General features: G+C 34.3%; 1 long non-coding RNA gene and 1 other non-coding gene across 2 annotated transcripts; both read left to right on the top strand.

The window, feature by feature from the left end:
- LOC112091378 lies at positions 1-107 on the top strand. The gene has a single exon (XR_002902114.1). It is a non-coding gene; the product is annotated as a small nucleolar RNA R71 (small nucleolar RNA).
- Positions 108-2331: 2224 nt separating this feature from the next.
- LOC21410786 lies at positions 2332-3141 on the top strand. The gene is made up of 3 exons (XR_002902113.1): positions 2332-2771; positions 2883-2972; positions 3063-3141. It is a non-coding gene; the product is annotated as an uncharacterized LOC21410786 (long non-coding RNA).
- The last annotated feature ends 3897 nt before the right edge of the window (positions 3142-7038 follow it).

Here is a 7038-nt window from a genome sequence, read left to right on the forward strand (position 1 = left end):
ATCCCATGATGAGGGCACTTCCACAATAGCTCTTTGAATCTCTCCCATGTTTCATACAATGATTCCTCATCTGCTTGTTGGAATGAGGTAATATCATTTCTGAGCTTGGCATTCTTGGTTGGAGGGAAGTATTTCATGAGGAACTTCTTTGCCAAATTGTTCCATGTTACCACTGAATCCGGTGGCAAGGAATTCAACCATGCTCTAGCTCTATCCCTCAAGGAATAAGGGAATAATTTCAGCCTCAAAGCTTCCTCTGTCACTCCCGGTAGCTTAAAGGTGTCACTCACTTCTATAAACAATCTAAGATGAAGATGAGGATCTTCAGTTCGCATCCCACTAAACTGCCCCACGGTTTGGTGCATTTGGAACATCACTGGCTTAAGCTCAAACTGAGGCGCCTGAATCTCTGGCCTCACTATTCTGGGGTTAAGTCCATGTAACATAGGCACAACATACTCACGAATAGCTCTATCTCTGTCATCGGCTACAACAGGGGGAGCCATATTTAAGTTGACCAGATTGTTCCCATTGACATTCTGCCCATTGTTCCCAACTGCCCCTTCTGCCATTTCTTCCACTAGTGCTAAACCTTGCTGCTCCCTCCTCCTAGCTCGGAATATTCTTTCAATTTCTGGATCTAAGGGCAACAATTCCAAGTCTCGATGTAGATTCATGCAAAAGGGTTAATAACCTACAAAATTAAAAGCAAAATGAATGAGAGTAAAGCAAACAAACGAAAAATAAATTGACTTCTACAAATACTTTCAATGATTTCAATCCATGGCAACGGCGCCAAAAACTTGCTGCGTAATTTGTGCTTGCAAGTGCACGTGTCGCAGTCAAGTAATAAAGTGTACAAAGTACGAATATCATCCCACAGAGAATGAATCATCAATTCTACATGCAGAAATCAACTAGTTTACCTGTTTTAAATGATAAAAACTAACTCTTTAGAAATTACTCAATTGTTATAAATGTAGAAATGTAAAATAAAATGTAAGAAAAGATTAACCAGAAGATCAAGAATGCTAAAATGGAGTGTATGCAGTGATGTAAATCAGCTAGACCTACTAATTTCTCCTTAGTTGCAAGTCTGATAACAAATGTTGCAGGAATGTTATAGCATAAATGTCATGTTAACAGAAACTCGTTTGTTGTGCATAAGATTCTCTCGAAGTCATTATGTCTAAGGATTCTTCAACCATTTGTAGCATATTCCTATGTGAATCTAGTTTCAGAATGCAAATTAAGCTCGGATTTCTATATGTTATGCAAGATGAACAATAAATTCCTATATCATTCACAAATCAATAAACTCAAATAAAAATATTGAACTTGCATCATTTATGTTAGATCCAACTAAAATTAACCTTCCAGTACTAATCTTAGTCTTGTATTTTATGGTTGATGGCCAGTCAAAAACATAAATAAGTATTAAGCATACATAGATGAACATGAAGTAGAATTAATCAACATTCCTTAAGCAACCATCATCTTTACGACCTCGGTTCCATTAGCAGATCTAGCTTAACAAATTAGTTCATAATGGTAATTACAAGAACCAGATTTTCAGAATAATCCATGTCTTAATCAATATTAAAAATAACAAAAGAATCAAACTAACAAAGAGAAGAAAAATTGAGGAGCTGGATCTTGAATCTTCTGAAATTTCTCCTTGTCCTTCTCTTTGGATCCTCCTCTCAGCAACTCTCTCCCTTGATCTTTTTTCTTTCTTTTTCTCACGTCTCTGATACTTATTTTTTTTTTGGGTAAGGTACTGTACTCCTCTATTTCCTTCTATTTTCTCCTCTTGTACTTGGCGGCTACCTACCTCTCTCAGAAAATACTTCCTTCTTAGGGTAACAAAAGGGCTGAGGTGTCATTTGATAAGGGTTGCAGTGGTCCACACTATTGTACAACTCAATTAACTCACATGGGTTTTTATCCTTTTTCCTCCAGATAGTGCACTGATGCCATCCCACTTGCTAGCTACACCCAGAATACTGTAGTAGAATGCTATTGCTTTCACCCTGCAATTTGCCAAACTAAAACTTAGATATACTTCAGCCTCTTTTGACTCAATTTACTACTTCTTAACCCAAAAACAGCGCAAGTACAAAATTTAGCAAGATAAAATGTAAAACCAGAAAATCTAAGGTAAAACACAAAAGAAAATAATGAAATACACTCTTGGCTAAGCAAACTTTAAGTTGAAAATGCATAAAATAACTCTGAGTCTGTGTTTAGTTGGAGGGAATGGAATGAAAAGGAAAAGCCATTCAACCTAATTTCATTGTTTGGTTTCATTTTTTGGGTTAGAAAGGGCTTTCCGTAGGAAAGCTCATTCACTCATTTTGAGTGAATTGCCATTCACGTGGGGGGTTGTGGAATTGCTTTTCCATTCAGCCCTGATTTACGTTTTCTCCAAAAACTCCCTGATGCCCTAGCCCCCATTTCTTGCTCGACCACCGAGCTCCAGCCATTGACCATCGACGCCATGGTTTCGAAGCTACCGAACCAACTCCGAGCTCTCTACGCATCCACCACCCGTCACCGGCTTCTCTCTCCTCGATTCCCGAACCCTAACGAAGCTTTCTGAGACCTCTTCTCGGTTCCAATGGCAGACTCTTCTCGGACGCCCCATCTCCTCCCCAAGTTTATTTTTCTCCGTCGATTCCGGTTCCTCCGCCTTCTGGTCCAAACACTTCGGCTCCGTCGTCGTTGAATCAGAAAGAGCTAGCTAAGTTCTTAGCCATTGTCGAAACCTGGTGAGCTCGCTGTTCTCTGTTTGATTTGGAAATTGGAATTTCAATGAACTATTGAGAAGATTCTTAAAAATTAACATTTTTTTTTGTATTTGTATTTTCGTGGTTAATTAGGTGGGATTCTGAGGGTCCGTTTAGACCATTGCATGCCATGAATCCTACGAGACTCGCTTTCATAAGCTCCACGCTTTGCCAGCATTTCGGGTATAGAATTGGTTTTTTTTTTTTTAATGAAGATGAGTTCGTGCACTGGAAATTTGGTTTCTTTTTGTGATATTCGATTCATTGCTTCAGGAGGGATCCATGTTCTCCTAGGCCTTTCGAAGGACTGAAATTTGTTGATGTTGGTTGTGGTGGTGGGATTCTTTCAGAGGTATATTTTTAGGAAATAATAACGAAATGCTGTATTTCCCTTTATATATATATATATATATAAATATATATGTATATACGTAAATATATATTTATGTACGTATTTATATATGCTGTGCTTGTCCTTATGTTTCACAAATCGTAGTTAAGTTGGCCTTGTAATTATTGGTAAGGAAGTTTGAGTCTTGATTTGTTGATGTTGGTTGTGGTGGTGGAATTCTTTCAGAGGTATATTTTTAGGAAATAATAACGAAATGCTGTATTTCACTTTTATATATATATATATATGTATATACGTAAATATATATTTATGTATGTATTTATATATGCTGTGCTTGTCCTTATGTTTCACAAATCGTGTTAAAACCTTCTCAGAGAGGAGATTTTTAACACGATCTGTAAAGACGTAGGTTATGATATTAACACGGTTTATAAAACCTTAACATGATTTGTAAAACATAGGGTATATGTTGTAGCATTCCTAAAAATGGAATGTAATATTTCGATAAAACACAGGGAATGTGTTTGTTATTAAGCCTATTTTCAGTCCTATTCCTGCCATATTCTCTTTAGAATTTGTTTGTGCGGAGTTATTTTTGTAGCTTACCATTTTTCAGATTGTTTCTAGGAATAAAAAATCTTTATCAAGTAGCTATGTATGTCAATCCTTGATTCTACGTGCAATGATGTTCAATATGAATACTGTTTCAAGTGTTTATGATGGAAATCAAAGACAGACTTGACGGGTGAAAAAGAAAAAAAGCATACGAAGAATTCATATGAAATTTGTATCTATATTAATATGGAGTTTAATTTTACAGCTTCCCAAAGGTACGCATCAGTGATCAAGTTTTCTAACTTCTGAAGAACTGGTCTTGATCTTCTGAAGACAGGAAGATGGTCTCTTTCTGATGACATCAGTGTAAATTTCATTGCATATGGTACAAAAACAACCTCCGAATAAATATCTGAAGAATTTTGATATTTCATTGTATTAACTAGGAACTTGCTTCACTTGGCATATGACTATATTATTGACACGGGCCAAAGTTATATTTTTCAGGAACATATCATGGTAGATGTTAGAAGTTATCATATTTGAGTTTGTGATAATATATTATTACATAAAAATATCAAATATTATTTTTTTACAATTGAAATATAGGTTTTAAATTATTATCCTTCAAATAAAAAGTTTTTTTCAATAATTAAATTATTTTTTTACTATTTTAATTAATTAAAATATTAAATTATTTGGGATTATTAATTAAGGATATTTTTGTCAAAATACAGTTTATTTTCATTTCATTTCGTTGTCAACCAAACAACATAATTCTCATTTAGGTATTAATTCTATAACTTCAATCAAACAAAAAAAATCAGTTTATGATTCTAGCACATTCTAATTCTATTCTATTACTATTCTTATTACTATTTTTATTATCATTCCGTCAACGCACCCTAATTTCTTAAGAGTTATCAAGGACAAAGTATTTTCATTTGATGTCAATACTAATTAGAGAGATCCCAATAACACGTCTCATGCCGTAAAGGTTGAAACTTGAAAATCAACCAACAATATTATGCCTTACGAATGAAGAGATTCCTTTGGGAAGAAATTGAATTAATTTCAGGGAAACCCAAATTTGAAAAAGAACGCCACAAAACTTGGTGGTTTGGCATGGGCAATTCAATTACAACTCATCCGAGATCTCAAATCAATAAAATAATAATAATAATAATAATAATAATACTGTTCATGAATCTCACATCAAAAACAAATGACCACTTTATGTCATATAAATAAAGAGAGCTTTCATAGACTTGAAGCAATTTATAAAAGTTAGCTAATCTTCATCAACAAGGTATTTAAAGAGTATAAAAGTGTATTTTTAACATGATTGGTGAGTACGAGTATAATAGTTGCGGAATAGAAATCCTCCGCTTATAACTCCTAATATATCAAACTCCTGCTTTTAACTCGTGGTACATTGATTACTTTGGGAAATAGAAATCCTCTGCGTGTAACTCCTAATACATCAAACTCCGCTTATAACTCCTAATACACCGGGTTGTATTGTTGAACAAGTACAAATAACTATTGCTATAATTTGACCCTCCAACAAAACTTTGTCCATACACCACATTTCGCAATAGCATTTTGTAGAATAACTCCTTCCATTTCGTTCCAAGAATTGTCTCTTGACTTTCAAAAACTGATCGATGCTCATTTTGAAATCCACATACTAGATTTTGATAAGAGTAGGCTCCAGTGTTAGTGTTCAGTTAAAGAAGTAGAACATGCTGTTTTGTAATAGGATTGAATAAAATGTATTGTCCTGAGTCATTTGTACATCTTTGTTACAATTCTTACTTTGGGTTTTAGCATTATTAATCTAGTTGTATATGAGATCAGCAAAAAAAGAAAAAAAAAGATCTAGTTGTATATGAATAAGCTTATGAAATACCTATTTGCCTTTAATGATTCCGTTACTTAAACCTTAATTATTGGCGCCTCTGCATGTAAAGAGAAAAACAAAGAATTATCTTAAGGTGTGACGAGTGGAATGAGAGGTTTCCTTAATAGAGTAGGAGAAATGGTTTGATCAGACGCTAATAAAGTTACAAAAATGGTTTCGTCATCCCAAGGATAAAACCCCATCACCCACAAAATGAGATAGATCTCATGTAATTACGTTTGGTTCATGGATTAGAATCATGAAATTATAACCATTTTCGATTTACGTGAATTTTTTGTGAGAGAACACTGTAACGAACCACGAACCATGATTCGAATCGGGATACGAATCCTCCAACTAAACAACTCTACAAGACTCACCTCATATAAGTAGCGGGGCTTTAACTCATAAAGATGAATAGGAGTGCTCATAAAGTTCAGCTCAAATGCAGCCAAATATTTACAAAGAAATCCTTTACGCTCAAGTAGAAGTTACATCCTGTGGTACAACTTTAGAAACAGAACATTCAAAGCGTGATAATAGTTTAACATTGTCGGTTCCTTCTGATTAAAGACTACAACATAAACAACATGGATAATGATTTTCACATCCACCCTTTGAATTTTCATATTAGTCATTTCGCAGTTCCTCTATCTAGGAGTACGTGAAATCAACAATCATCAGAATTGCCCAATACATCTTAACAAATCTCCTATAGCTGGATACTTTCTTCCCCTTTGATAAACTATTCAACAAAATGGAGTTCAATCATGTGCCTTCTATAGAGTTAAATCATTTAACTCCACATTTTTTTATGAACAACTAGTCATAATTTTTCATTTCATACAAATCAACAAGGATTCTCATTCTGATAAGTCATAAGTTAGGAGAAGATCCAAAATTCAAATGATTAAATTGAGAACAACTCTTCTAGAAGAGACTCTAGTTTGAGATTTGACTGTAATTTACCTCAACTTGAAACTTTTTTTTCCTCCTTTTGTTCTTCCATTGGCCAGCTTGTTTTTGGACAAGAGAAAGATGCTTGAGCTAGAAGAGATAAATTCATTGATCAGATGGGCTCTAATGTTGTTCTATTTCGAATGTCAACCCAATCATACAAGGGAAAAAAAAGAAATCAACCGCTGAATCTTCATATTCTCAGCACCATTTGATTAACAAAGTTCAAGTCACCGAAAACAATATCTTACATTGCAAATAACTTATTAGATTTGCAAATCCCAGCAGCAATATCTTCAAAAATAGTGTTCCAAAGACAGGTAACAAGTGAAAAAAAACAGTTCTATACGACTAAAATTACATTCCCTTTCCCTTTTTCCTTCCAAATGAAGTAAGAAGTTTCAGAAGCAAAAAAAAAAAAAAAAGACATTTGACAATATTATAATTGCTAAAAAAAGGAAAACAAAAGTCAGAGGAGAAGA

The sequence above is a fragment of the Morus notabilis genome, unplaced genomic scaffold (assembly GCF_000414095.1).
Source record: "Morus notabilis unplaced genomic scaffold, ASM41409v2 Scaffold11, whole genome shotgun sequence".
Taxonomy (NCBI): domain Eukaryota; kingdom Viridiplantae; phylum Streptophyta; class Magnoliopsida; order Rosales; family Moraceae; genus Morus; species Morus notabilis.